Source organism: Octodon degus, unplaced genomic scaffold, assembly GCF_000260255.1.
Source record: "Octodon degus isolate 3935 unplaced genomic scaffold, OctDeg1.0 scaffold00160, whole genome shotgun sequence".
NCBI lineage: Eukaryota > Metazoa > Chordata > Mammalia > Rodentia > Octodontidae > Octodon > Octodon degus.
Genome location: NW_004524736.1, coordinates 1,083,432 through 1,098,269, shown reverse-complemented (window position 1 = coordinate 1,098,269; position 14,838 = coordinate 1,083,432). Strand labels below are relative to the sequence as shown.

The window sequence follows — 14,838 nt, the reverse complement described above, 5'->3', positions numbered from 1 at the left end:
GAAAATTGCCTGACAAAAAATAAAATAACCAGGGGCTTTTAATGACTTCTTCTGGTGCTACAAAAGACAAAAATCTCATCCAAACAGGTGATAAAACCAGGCACAAATCTTTACCAAATTAGACCCACCCATATACTGTCCACTCACGTTTTTCATCAAAAGCTTTTGTTTTAATCTTTGAATCTTTGAGGCCCATTTGGTCACTATGTTACAAATTTAGTGTTTTTTGCACCATGATACCATATGTTTGTCTGACACCATTCTAAAGCTAGTTTACAAGATATGGAGGAGGACACAGAAAGAACCCAGTGCCCACGGGACACGTGAAGCCACTGGGTAGAAATGGGAGAAGGGAGGAAAAATCTTCAGTTCCAAGGGAATCACTCATCTTAAGTCCCACTTGCTTCTGACTCGTCGTTTTCATCCTGCTCTTAGTCGCTGTCGAAGTCGCTCACCACTGGCTTTACTTTTCCTCGATTTGGCCTTTTCTTGCCTTTTTCTTTGTCCAGGCCTTTCTCATCTCTCTTATTGAGTTTGATTTTCACCTTAACAGATTTTTGCCTCAGACTCAGACTCCTCCTTTTCCTCATTGCTCTCCTCCTCACTTTCTTCCTCTTTGTCAATTTTCTACAGCGCGCTCTTAAACACCGACTGTAAGACGATGGAGTCTTCGTAGATCTGGGATCCCTCCAAGTTGAATGTCTGAGCATTGTGACACAGAAGCATGACATCTTTCTCCAGGTCTCCCAGGCTCTGGTACTTAGGATTATGCATTCTTTCCTTTATTGTTTTGAAGTCCACTGGCTTCCTAATTAATTCATAGTATTCTGGTAATTCTTTCCTGGACGGTAACTGAATGAAGACCTCACTGAGCTGCCGCCCTGAACTATCTTTGTAGTTGATCACAGTATCAATGATAATGTTCATCTGTTTTGTCAGTTTGGGGGGATTTGGTGACAGCTCCTCAGCTGGAGGGCTGCCTCGCCTCTTAGCTTTTTCTACATCTTCCTTCACAGGATCTTTGGCCACACTTCTTTATCCTTTTCTCTTCTTAAGCCATACTTCCTCTTCTATTTCTTCCAAATTGCCATCCTCAATGGCTCCTTAGTTTGCTTCTAACATAGTTCACGAACAACAGGCCTCCTGGCTCCAACTGAGTCTCCCACAGTCTCATTCTCGATTTTTAATTTCATCTTTTTAGAGATTTTACCTCTGGGAAGAGTGTATACCTCATTCTATATACATTTAAGTGTAGAAATATTAATTATTTGCATGTATTTTATTTAGCTTTTTTCTGATAATTCCATTATCTGTGCCATATGTTTATCTTCTAATTTTTTATCCTTCTGGATTATAGGTTTGTTTACTTTCCTATATAGTCATTTTTACTTACATATCAAATATTGTAAAGTTCCAGGGAAAGCCAAATTGCTCAGAGGATTAAAGCACCTGTAAGCTGGGCAGGGTCTGGGGGTTCGATCCCCAGGCCTGCCATGCCGGGCCTGCCCCCAGGGCATGCTGAGATGGCAATTGAGACTGGGCTTGGTGGTACAAGCCTGTAATCCCTGCTCTTGGGAGGCTGTAAATAGGTGGATCACTATGAGTCAAATTAGTAGTGAGACCCTGAACACCCTGTAGAACCTTCCCTAAAATAAAAAAGAAATAGAAAGAAAAGTTCCATATTAGAGATTCTTAATTGGCTATTTTTCTAGGAAGATTTTTTTTCTACTACATGATTATATTACTGAGACAAGAAGGTAACTTTGTTAGGGTACACACATTTTTGTTTTACATTTATTTCTCATAAATAAATATGGCAACTTCTCTCATTCAGAGTAGTTCTAGAATGAAATCTTTCTAAGCTTTTATAGGACCCTGAATTATTAAAACATATCCTCTAAAATGACAGAATTTCAACTCAAATATCTGTATTCTTGATGCCCGGAAGCCTGTGAACAATTCTGTCAGCTCCTTTTCACTCATGTGTTCTTTTCATGTGCCCTGGAGGTTTGGTCATTTTTTGTTCCACTTGCAAGTTAATATTTATAATAATTTTATTTATAATTTTTAAAAAGAGAACTCATCCCATCTTCAGTAGGTGAATGGATAAATCACTTGGTACATTCACACAACAGAGTATTATTCAGTATAATGAAGAAATGAAGTGTGATATGGAAATATTTGGATGATATTAGGTGAAAATTGCTAAATGCAGGAAGTCAGTTTCCAGAAGCTTGTCATGAGAAGAGGCAGAGAATTTTATAGATGTCACATGGGAAATACTATTGGCATATGATGCTACTCTGTATGATACTGCAGAGAGGAGTGTATTGGACAACACAGGCATCACATTCATAGAACTTCACTACATGGATAATAATTTCAAATTCAGCAGGTCAGGAGATTTCAGAACAGAATTTAGGATACTAAAGATCATATTACCTTACTGGGAATGCATAAAAAGAATTCACTGAAGAGTCAGGAAAAACGTGTTTTCCTAAGAAACCTTGAAAACGAATGAAAAAAAGCCTAGAACAAAATGAATGAGTGCAAGAACTGTACTCTAGTGATGGGCTTGATTCCCGTTTGAGTACAGAGCACCTATTCTGAACATTTAGTCCTTGTATATTGGAGTTAAATGATTAGGTAAATGTTTAGCAAATCGAGGAGCCAATTTTTCCCTGTTAGAAATGGAGGTAGAGATAGTTAAGGCGAAAAGTTTACAGTGATCTGCATGGTAATGGATTAAGAATTAAAGGCGCCCGTAAAAACTTACATTTGGTTTAATATAGACAAAGATGGTAACATGAAGAAATATGTGTCTACAAATATTTCTTCTGTATATTTCAAAGATATACATATCTTTGTATATATGTATGATATTACATACATATATTTCCTCTGCACATGGCAAGAGAGCCTAGAAGCAAAGGTCACCTTAATAATGAGCACACTCAACACCTCAAATTTAAAAACCAGAGTTCTTTTGAAAAATCCATGATATACAGATGAGCTTGGAGCATTTGTGGTGTCAGAAAATAAGGAAGTGCTAAGCAAAGTGAAACACACACATAAAAAAAGAAATATATGCAGAAAGTATGTCAAAAGAATATAGAAGGCATTCCCAATGGCTACAGCTAGAAATGTTTAAATAAAAAATGAAAAATATACAGAAATAAAGTAGTACAAGACTATAAAACTCTAGATCTATGATTTTATAGGTAATAATTTGATGCAGATACTGATACATATAATAACAAAGAAAAGGGAATAATAGACAACTTTTTTTTTTTTTACAAAAGAATTCTAAATAATGTAAACACTCTACCTACAAAGTAGTGGGGCATAACTCCTGGTTCCTTTGGGTTTTTTGGCAGAACCGGGATTGAACTCAGGCCCTTGGGCTTGTCAGGCAAGCGCTTATTCTACTGAGCCATCTTCCCAGCCCTGCTCCTTTGGAAGAGACTGCACAATTAATTCCTTCTGTTGAGTATAGACTGGAAAGAAGGGGACAGGTGACTTCACACAGACAAAACTGATAAAAACTGCTGTAAGCCAAGTAATCAGGGTGAGAGTTATGGGTTGGCTCAGAATAGGAACCAGAACAGCCAGATAAAGAGCCTTTTATTACTGAGCTCAGGACTGTCAGCTCTCCTGCAGGAGAAGACTGAACAGCAGCTAGCCCAGGAAGCAGGGGGGCTTTTAAAACATGGAACCACATGTAAAGAAATTCATCATCTGACACAAAATAATGCTTTCAGGGTCAGTGTGACCACTACTCAACCTAAATTTTCTGGGGGCATTGTTTAGTTTCTGGTTATCTTATACCTGAGTAGAGGCAGCTTTCATAGCCCGAGATTACAAGGAGTTAAGCCCATTTTGTTCCCTTTTAAAGTCATCTCTGTAAACTATCTGTGTCTACAGGAATTAGATTAGGGAGAGGAGGGAAACATTTACTACTAAACAGCTTTAAACAGAGGGTGAGAACACATTCCTTAGAGTAGATAACAAGAAGCATAAGGGAATCTAATAGTTTTTCCCTTTTACAGCACGAAATTCAGTTGACCCATTACAGTGAACATCAACAGAGACAAGCCTTGCATGCCTAATACACAAAGGTGTGGCTAGCACCTCCTCCTTGCAGTCCCCCTCTCTATCACATGAGCACAAATAAAACCCTGAGACATATTTAAATGAGTACAAATAAAGTCCCTGAGCAATAATTCTCCAAGCTATCAAAATCATCTGAAAGCACAGGAAGTCTTAGATATTTTTAATACCCAACAGTGTCTAAGATGATACTTTTTAACTGTTAAATATAATGTGTTGGTCTAGTTAGGATACAGGAAGAGAAAAAATGTTTAATATCCCGAGAATTCTAAATGATGTGGAGACTTTACTTGAAAATAATGTATCAATGTTTCAGTAATTGTAAAAATAGTACATACTTTTGTTAGATGGAAACTCAACTTAAAATACATGGGAATTCTTTTCATTACATTCTCAATTTTTCTACCAATCTGAAAATATTATCAAATAAAGTTTGTTTTTAAAATCTTTCATCAAAATATTTGTAAAGCTAATATTTTAATTTTTCTTTGAAAACATAATTTATTATAACTATTTTAATATTAGACACCATCCAATTTGCAAAGCGTAAAATTGGCTTGATGCTTTCTCTCTTATGTTTGAGATTGATGAGTATGTAGGTGAATATTTAAAAAGAATTATAATTGTTCAGTTTTATTAAGTGTTCCTTGTCTGACCTATGCAAAAATAATGCATAGGGCATTATGAATCATGTATAAAAAAGCAAGAAATTAATGTTTGGCATTTCTGGGAAATAATACTTTATTATGCATGAATCTACTATGGCATGATAAAAAAGAAGAAACATTTGACAAGCTAATTTTTTCTCTTATGCAAATGCTTCCTCTGCTTACATCCTTACTCTCCAAAGCAGCTACTGTCTTCAATGTTGGCAGCAAGATCATGCATGAATCTTTGGGTCTTGTACACTTATCTTCCCACTTCTTAGTTGTTGAGGCTACAGGTGAGTTGGAGCTCTGGCTCCCCTTGGATTTCCGTGGTACTTATCCTGAGAAGTTTACAATTATGAGTTGGATTATACCAGTTATCAGGACCAGACCTGATGCCAAAATGTGACCTTTAATGATGTTGTCTGTATCTTTTTGTTTCTTTGTAAAGTGTGGAGTTCTCTTAAGCAGTGCTACACAAAATAATTTCTGCACTTTGATGACAGCTCCTAAATTCTTGGCCCACAGATATAGGAAATCTAAATATAGGAGTTGAAAGTAGCAATTAGAAATTATTTTCGATTTTGAAATTGACATAATTCCGTTGCTATATTTTATGAAAATCTTTATCCACAAAGAATTGGAAATGAATATTAAATCCTTGATCATAGCTACGTTGCCAAACACTACTGCAAAGCCCAAAGCCTAGGGTAAGGAGCCCTCTCACAGAAATCTAATGGTGGCATTGATCTTGAGGAAAACTGAACATAGTACCGTTGTCTTTTCCATTCTTACTTTATTTATATGTTCAGATTTCTCTGTATCAGTTATGGATCTTTAATAAGTAGTCTTATAATAATATTAACAAATTTCTAACAGCAATCAATAGCAAATCTGCAGGTGATTAAACATGTTATTCTGTAAAATTTAAGGAATTGGGGAAAAGGAAGAAAAGGAATCAGAAAGGTAAGAATAAATTGTGGAATTGTAAGATGAGTCATACTTACTTTTATGGAGTGATTTTTTTAATTACTATGCAGGTATAATACTCATGCTTGAAGAAATGTATGAATGCTTTTACATAATTGCTTGAACTTGAACTATAAAGAAAAATATTGATTATTTTTAGTTTTCTAGCATATTAGGAATTTAAGTGTAACATTTTACTTGGAAAATTCATTCCTCATTCAGGAAATAACACTGCACTTCACCTTACCCAAGGAAGAATGGCATCCTCAATATATCAATAATAAATGCTGTTGAGGCTACAGGCGACAAGCGACTCTTGGATGCTGTTGGTGTGATTGTAAATTTGTACAGCTATGCAAATTAGTATCTAGACAGATGGAAAACTGAAACTAAACATTCCTTTTGGCCAGACTATTCCCCTTCTACACACTTTTCTGAAAGATTTAAAGACATCATATGACAGGAATACATCCACAGCCCTGTTTACAGCAGTGCAATTCATACTAGCTCAATCTTTGAAAAGCCTATATATCCATCAAAGGGGAATGAATAAAGAAAATGTAGATTTTGCACATAATAGAATACTACTATGCCACACATATTAACCTGAATAATTTGTAAGAAAATGGATGCTTCTTGGGCTGATGTGATAGCTTAGCAGTCTGAACGCCTGCCTGGCAAGAGCAAGGACCTGGGCTGGCCACTGAAACTGGGAGTGGTGGTGCACATCTGTAATCCCAGTGCTGAGGAGGCTGAGACAGGAGTATCTCTATAAATCCAAGCTACATAGTGAGACCCTGTACAAAATAAATAAATAAGTAGATAAAGAACATGTATTTAAAAAAAATTTAAAAACAAAAGAAAATAGGTGCTCCTTGAAACCATAATTTTAAGTAAAATTAATTACTAATTAGTTTATAGTGCAGGTTTTGTTTTATATGGTTAACCCAAAGTATGAATACAGAGTATGATAAAACAGATGAAAAGAAGTAGAAGGGTAGATCATTCTCAAATGAGAAAAAGGTTAAAAGAGGGAGATAGTGAGGGAAACCGAAAGAGATGGGAGAAGTGAGTAATTAAGTAGGACGTGAACCAATTCCATAAGAGGAATATAAATATTATGTGTTGCAAATATGTGCAAAATTGAAAGAAATCAAGAAATCAATAGATGGAGGAGAGAGGGAAGGATAAAGGGATAAAAAAGAATTAAGATGCATTATGCATATGTATCAATTATTATATTTCAAACATGCATGAATAAAAAGAAACTTATAAAGGTCTTTCAGTGAACCTCATAAAACGTAAGAGGAGAACAGAAAAGATTATTCCCCTCCACATCTCTACTGTGACATAAAGAAGTGAGGGGCAAATGATCACCAGAGTGTTTTTTGAGAGAAGGTTGTAAGTAGTTAAAGGGAAGGGGGTGTTACGATTTGTATCTAGTTGTCCCTCCAGAGCCTCCTGTAAGTTATGGGGCAGATGCAGCTGGAGGACCGAGTGGCTTGAGAAGCCGGGCCTGAGGACCAGGGCAGGGCCTGAGGGGTGGGGCCAGAGAGTCCCGAACCATTAAACTGGCTAGCCTGTGCTTTCTGAGAGATGTGGAGAGGGGCATCCTGGACGCTGCAGCGCTCCAGCTTCTTCTCCAATGTCTTGAAACCTCCAGTAACTAAGCTAAATAAAACTTTCCTTCCCTCATTTTGAGTGTCGGGTATTTGTCCCAGCAATGAGAGAAGAGTAACTAATAGAGGGGGCTTCACAAATATCTTAAATTACAACATTCTCTTATGCAGTACCCTGATTCTAATCTGATTTTTACCCTTAGTGATGTAGAGATTTTCACAAGACTGAAGACCTAGTTTCTGCTGTTCAAGAGGATAAAATTTGTCACGAAATTACACAAAATAATGCAGAGATAATCCTGTCATTTATTGTTTTAACTATAAGAGTAAACACCATCCTTAGTTACTCAAAAATACTAGAGTGCTAAAGGGAATTGACCACGGGTGGGCAGCAACTGAGTTGGGCTTCATCTGAGCATAAGTTTTGTTGCTAATTTCTGAGTAATTCAGCTTTCCCTTGACACAAACTTGAGTTTCCTTACCTCCTTGCAGTTGTGGGTTAACGTCTTTATTCCCTATTGTTATGATTTGTGTGTATTTGTTCCCACAAACCCTTATGCAATCATGGGGCAGACTTCTAGAGTTTGTGATTAACTCATGATCTACTGGGATTAAGAGTGTGAGCGTTGCTGGGGTCATGGGTGTGAGTACTACTCCCAGCCTGAGGCAGATAGCCTGAATGCAACTTAAGGGAGACAGACTTCCTCTCTGTTGCCATTGTTGCTGCTGCTCCTGCCCTTTTTCTCTTGCTCTTTGCCACAGCCATGAACTGCTGCCCTCTGCCACATGCTAGTCTGTCTTGAAGCCAGCTGAGTATGAACTGAAAGCTCCAGTAACTGAGCTAAATAAACCTTTCCTTTCCTAATTTTGAGTGCAGTTATTTGTCCCAGCAATGAGAGAAGAGTAACTAGGACATCTGTGACTCTTTGTAAATCATATATATATATTAATATATATATAATGTGAAGGGCAGAAACAACTTATCTAAAGTTAGATAACTTCAGAAAAACATCTTTAGAAAAGAGAGAAAAACAACTTTAGAAAATTTTCTAAGCAATGTGTAGAAGAAAACAATTTATCTAAAGTTGTTAGAGATCTCAATTATTTTGTCTTATTTTCCTGATTTACAGGGGTTAGTCCAATTTACTGATTATACCTTTTCTGTTTCTTTTTTAAATTGGAACAGGGCCTATTTGAATGTCAGTGATCTAGTGAGTGAAAGTACTTTCTGAAATGGGAAATAAAGTAGGGAAGATTGGGCACTAAATCTTAAGTTTAGGAGTTGCCTTGGCAACAGTAAAGACTTGGTTCTGAATGCACCTATGAAAGAAATCCTGAGGGCAACAGAAGGGATGGAAAGTAAAAATGCAGGGAGAAGAAAGGAAGGGAAAGTACAGTGCTGGGGTTTGCAGGTAGCTTTGCAAGAAGAAAGTGACACTTCTTGCAAAGACTAATCCTAAAAGAATTAAGGCATACTACCCCTTGCTATTTATTCCACTTGATTAAAAAAAAAAAAAAAGAAAACAACTCTTTTTCATGTGCTATACAGAGTGCTAAATTTGAGGATATAAAAATGTTTCTTTTTTTTTCTTTCAAAGCAGTAATGACTTGGCCAAGTAATGTGTTTATTTAACCTCTAACAAAGAATTGATGTGCTTTTGTTTTTTTTCTTATAAGTATCTTTCTCTGAAAATGCTTACTGTATATTTGCATAATATTGTCCTTCCTACTGGCATTAAATTAGTCAATGAGATTTATTTGTACATTCATTCATTTATTCAGAGTGTAGTAATTAATGCCACATATGTGATAGACAGTGAAGATTCAAAAATAAATAGAAGAGGCACATTTCTCATATTATTTCATATAATACCTATAAAGTCCCCCACAAGTTTACAATTAAGTAGAAAAAAGACATTTAAAAATATCATGTACATAATAATAGATTTACAATCTAGTAATTAATACTATTGTATGTTTCTTCCTTCTGTTCTTTATGTGAATATTATTCTTCACTTTCTTGTTGTCTTAATTACTTTTTCCATTGCTGAGACAAACTACCTAAAGCCCACAAAGGAAGAAAAGTTTATTTAGCTCACAGTTTGTAAGGGATTCAGTCTCTAATTGGCTGTCTCCAACGGTGGTATGGTAGATAGGCATTGCAGAAGACAAACAGCTCATGGCCAGCAAAAGAGAGCAAAAGCAGCCAGCAGCCCTCAGCAGCTTTTTTTCTCCTCTTTTATATTCTATCTAATGGATTAGAGTTGTGCCAAACCATCAGTGATTGATTTAGTAACCACCAATTCTTATCCTACTACACTTAATTCTAGCATTGCACTATAAATCAGTCACACACTCTAGGTTTAACCATCACTGAAAAGGCCCCACCTATGACCACAAGAGGCTTTGAGAGGATGTATACACAGAAGCCGTAACATCCTACCCTTTGGCCCCCAGAGGACCATGTACATGCCTTTATCAAGGCCTTTATTGTATCTCCAAGGTTTGCCAAAGTTCTAAGAGTTTCAGCATTGCTCAAAAGTTAAAGTGAAATTTGTGTTCTGAGATTTTAGACAAAATTAGCTCAAAACCCTTGTACAAATGAAAAGAGTTAAACACTTCCAACATTCAATGATACAAGATAAACCTACAATTCCAAAAGGTACAAGTAGGGGGATACCAAGAAATGGAACAAAGCAAGCCCAAAATCCAACAGGAAGATATTATATCTCATAGTTCCATGTCTAGTATCCCTGGTAATCTGTAGAAAGCTGTGAACCACAAAGAGCTTTGGTGGCTCCATCCCTGTGGCACATGTGGTGATAGTATGTCCAACAGCTTCCTTTTGAAAGTGTTTGCTCACTCTTTGGTGCTGTCATGAGTTGATCCATGTTTCTGGGTCTTCTGAAGTCTCTGCTGCTCCTCTTGCTTCACACTCACAGTCTCACACACAGTCCCCTCAGGAGCATACTGCCTGGCCTCCCCAGGCCTTCTTCTGAACTCTGGGTAAAAACCTTTCTGATTCCACAGATTTTGCAACCTACATGCGCCTAAAACCAGCACCACATGAATAATGTGGTGAAACAGTGTCCAAACTGCCTTTTCTCTTGGCTGTAGGGGTTGATTTCCTGTGAACCAAATCCTCAGGACAACTTCTCTAGGCTACCATCATTCTGTAGCATGGTATTCTGGGCCTCTCTTCCCAAAGCAGTCTTTCACTTTTGAAATTTTGAGGCTGCAAATGGTGAGGTCTTCTACTTCTTATGATGTCCTTAGGCCATCTTTTCTATTCTGTTCTTTCTCAACAATCAAGTTTTCCCCTGCCTTATCTTTGTAATCCACAACTTTGCTAGAACTTCCTTTTCTGGCAAAGCTCTAATGTTTTAAATCATTTTTCTGGGCTTTTCACTCCTGATTTTGACATAAATCTGGCTAAAATCCCCCAATAGTAGCCATATCATGACCTCAACATTTTCTTTCTTCAAATTTCTTCTGCAAGATTAATTAGTCTGTCACACTTAGTCTCAGTTTCAAGCAGGTTCTAGACATAAAAAAAATGCAGAGAAACTTTCTGCCATGCTATAACACACATCCTCTGGAGTCCAAGAGCCTATGCAGCCCTTTTTAACAGCAGAAAACTCCTGTGCCCATCTTTCCAGAATCATTTCTATTAACCAAGGTCTTCCACCTCAGAAGGTCTGCCACTTCAGAAGCCTTCTGGTCCTCTAAAGAGACCAGAGTCTCTTATCAAGTAAAGCCTAAGTTGTTACAGCTCTGTTTTTTTTTTTTGTTTTTTTTTTAACCTGGCATCTCCAACCCATTCTTATCTTTTCTTCTTCTCACAAGATAGCACCAAAGGCTCTTAAACCACACCATTCTGAACAGTCACAGCAATTTCCAACTTATCTGGTACCAATTCTGTCATAATTATTTTTCTTGTTATTAAGAGAAAATATCAGGGTTCCATCCTTGACACCATATGTTCACCCACCCCACCCCCTGAGCATGCTGAGCCAGCGACTGAGTCTGGGCATGGTGACGCACACCTGTAATCCCAGCACTAGGGAAGCTGAAAGCAGAAGGATCACTATGAGTCTTAGCTGTGTAGTGGGACCCTGCACACACACACACACACACACACACACACACACACACACACATGCACACACACACAGACAAAATGCCCAATGCCCCCCCATTTTCTTTCAAAACCAATCAGTAGGACAGTTTAAATAATAAATACATTGCACATTGTTGTCTCAGTGGTTATTCATTGTACAAGATGTAGACATGACATCTTGTCCACAAACACTATTAGAACAAATCTTCTTATTCATTGAATTAAGAGAATGTAGCTCTATATCTATCCTCACTATTTTGAATATAGAGATACAAAATGGTCATTCATTTGTATCCCTTTTTTTGTTTAATTTTGTCAGAGAAGGGTATTCCACTGTCATTTAAATATTGTAGGTAATGCCCAAACTTAAGGGAAGTAAAGTTTACTTGGCTTATTGTTTAGAGGTTTTAGGTGATACTAAGCAGGTTGGCCTGACAAATAGGCACTGTAGAGGAGAAACGTCATTGTGGAAAGAAGAGCAAAGCAAGCAGGGGATCTTTGCAGCTTCTTTCTGCTCCTTTTGTACTTTACCTAAACTAACAGGATTAGGTCTGTGTCAAACCAATCAATGGACTGACTGAATGATCACATAACTGTAATTCCAAGATCACACACTCCACATTCTGCCACTTCCTTGAAAGTTCTCTCCATGAACATACGACTTGAGGAAACATTTAGACACAAAACATAAAACTTGCATAGTCCTGGGAATAGTGTGTATAGTAGTACCATTGGCTTATTTACTTTTAAGGCTTGAGAGAAGCATAATTTCTACTGTCTGCTGTCCTTCTCAAAAGTGTAAAATTGTAGATGTATACTGCCATCATATTATTGCCTCTGTGTCTTGAAATTTGCTTTGGCGATGTTTTTGGTATGGTGTTCAAATACTATCAGTTGGCCTTGACCTCCTGATGACATTTTCATATCCAAGGGAAATTAACTTTGTCATTTGCATCTACAATCACACTTACAGTCTGTTAATTGACATTGAGTCCTTTTTCTACATAATTATACAACTTAACTGGGTGTTTGGAGAGAAAGCAGTCATAAATATTAGTTGAGACTTTGTACTCTAAACTTTATTTTCTGATTGCAGGAAAAAGGTTAAGTGAACATTAAATTGTTAACCATCCTATTGACTATTTAAAAAAAATTGTGATAAGTGACACAGAGGAGAAACACAGAAAGCCAACAGCAATTGTATGTGTACAATTAAATATGTCTTGGAAGAAGGGTAATAAAACTTTTCTTTGAAAAAATATTAAGTAAAGGCCTTTGTGAAAATGTAGAAACCAGGGAGACAATAATCACAACTCTGACAAAAGAAAAGAGAAAATGCTGTGCATGGAAAGCATGCCTTATAAATTTACATGAAGAAACATATCATTTTATGTTTCCTTTGAAAGTAAGTAAAAAAATAATCATAGCCCATCAATCCTACCAATTGGTAGGTAATTTATTCTCCATTATTAACCTTGCATCTTGACACATTTCTTAGAACCACATGAAAGCATAGAATTTAATTTAAAGAGACTATTTTGCAAAGGCTCTCCAATTATCAGTGTCTATACTCACATAAACATATGAGTAGCCCAATATTTGTAGCATTATAAAGTTCAACTGCTCTGCTGACTCTGCCCCTCATTGGGCATAGGAAACTGTTCATGGGAAGGACCTAGGTTTCCAGATTAAAATATCCCCACATGTACCACATATCTTCCCTGACACCTTAAGAAGTAGCCAACCATGAGCTGCTATCATTAGAACAGCTCTCTAACATCCATCAATTTTCCATCCTTATAGATTTTGTATCTTCCATATTCACTTTGCATAAACCTGTCATATAATAGGATATGGGAGAAGTAAGTGGTTTGAAAACTGTTTTGGATACTCTCAAAGTAAGGAAAGCCAAAATTTTGATTAGTAGTTAAATCATGTGAAAAATTCAAGAACAAACTAAAACTTAACAGATTAATGAATAATGACCTAGCACATATCATACTTGAAACCTAGAAATGTCCCTCTATTTATAGACATCAGTAATTTAAGAAAGATTGATCAAGGAAAAACAAGATTGTTTGGGGATTTGAGTACCACCTAAAATGTATAGCTCTATGAATGTTTGGAAGATAACCATTATTTTCTATGTGTACTATGTAAAAGATCATATTCATTTACACTCTGCCTACCAGCATTGCCTACAAAATGACAAAATCAGCTTATATTTTCTAAAGTTTATTTCTCCAGCACATTATTCATCCATGGATTTCTTAATTTTATGTATACATGAGTTGGCCAAATAGCTCAGCAGATTAAAGTACCTGCAAGCAGGCACAGGAGTTGGGGGGTTGGATGCCTGGCCTACCGTGCTGGCCCCACTCCCGGGGTATGCTGAGACAGCAATTGAGACTAGGCATGGTTGTGTGAGCCTGTAATTCCAGCTCTTGGGAGGCTGTAAACAAGCAGATCACTAAGAGTCTGATCTAGAAGTGAGACCCTGAACACCCTGTAGACCCTTTTCTAAAGTAAAAAAAGTGACAATAATAAAGTACATAAAAACACACAAGTGTAATTAAAAAACAAAGTTCTCTCCCAGCAGTCTGTAATACAAAGTACACATCATAAGAAAATCTGCCAAAAAAAATTGTGTATACATTGAAGATAGAGTCGAGTTCCAAGGAGTTTAAGTTAGTGGATTCACGGGACCACAGTTCATTCCAGATATAATTAGGGAATGGAACACTGAAGCTAGCATCCTGACACCAAGTGAAGTGACAGACATTAAGTACAATCGTCAACCTGATTTTAGAGATTGGGATGCACACACTTCTTTGATGTTAATGAACAGACATTGCATCCTACCTGGTCAATTTTCCTGGTTAAAGTTCCTCTTCCCCATGACTCTTTGCCATGTGAGACAGGCTGCATCATCACAGAGAACTAGTGTTTTTTGAGTGAGGACAATTCTTCTTTTTATTTTATTAACTTTATTGAGAAACAAATAGCAATGAGACAGCTTCAAAACTGATTAGTAGGACAGTTTCAAGAATGAAGACAGAGACCCAGTCCTAGCCCAGGTCCAGTGAGTGTGTGGAGAGCTTCCTGCTACCCTGTGCCAGAGGGACCAGTCCCAGCCCAGGCGCAGCGTGAGCTGGACCCTCTCCCGCTCCCTCGGGCCGCCTCCCACCACTCCACCTTACCTGCCCCACCCCTCCCGCTAAGTAGGAATTTCTGCCAAGTTCCGAGAACCACCAGACCCAATCCTAGGCCAGGTCCGCAGCTGGAAGGAGCTGAGCACAGCAGCCAGACCTAAGCCAGACGCAGCTGGATAACTCCAAACTCTGTAGAGCTCCACCTGAACTTCAGTACGTGT

General features: G+C 37.4%; 1 pseudogene; it reads right to left on the bottom strand.

Moving 5' to 3' along the window:
- Positions 1-380: 380 nt before the first annotated feature.
- On the bottom strand, positions 381-4,994 carry LOC101577794 (annotated as a pseudogene).
- Positions 4,995-14,838: the final 9,844 nt, after the last annotated feature.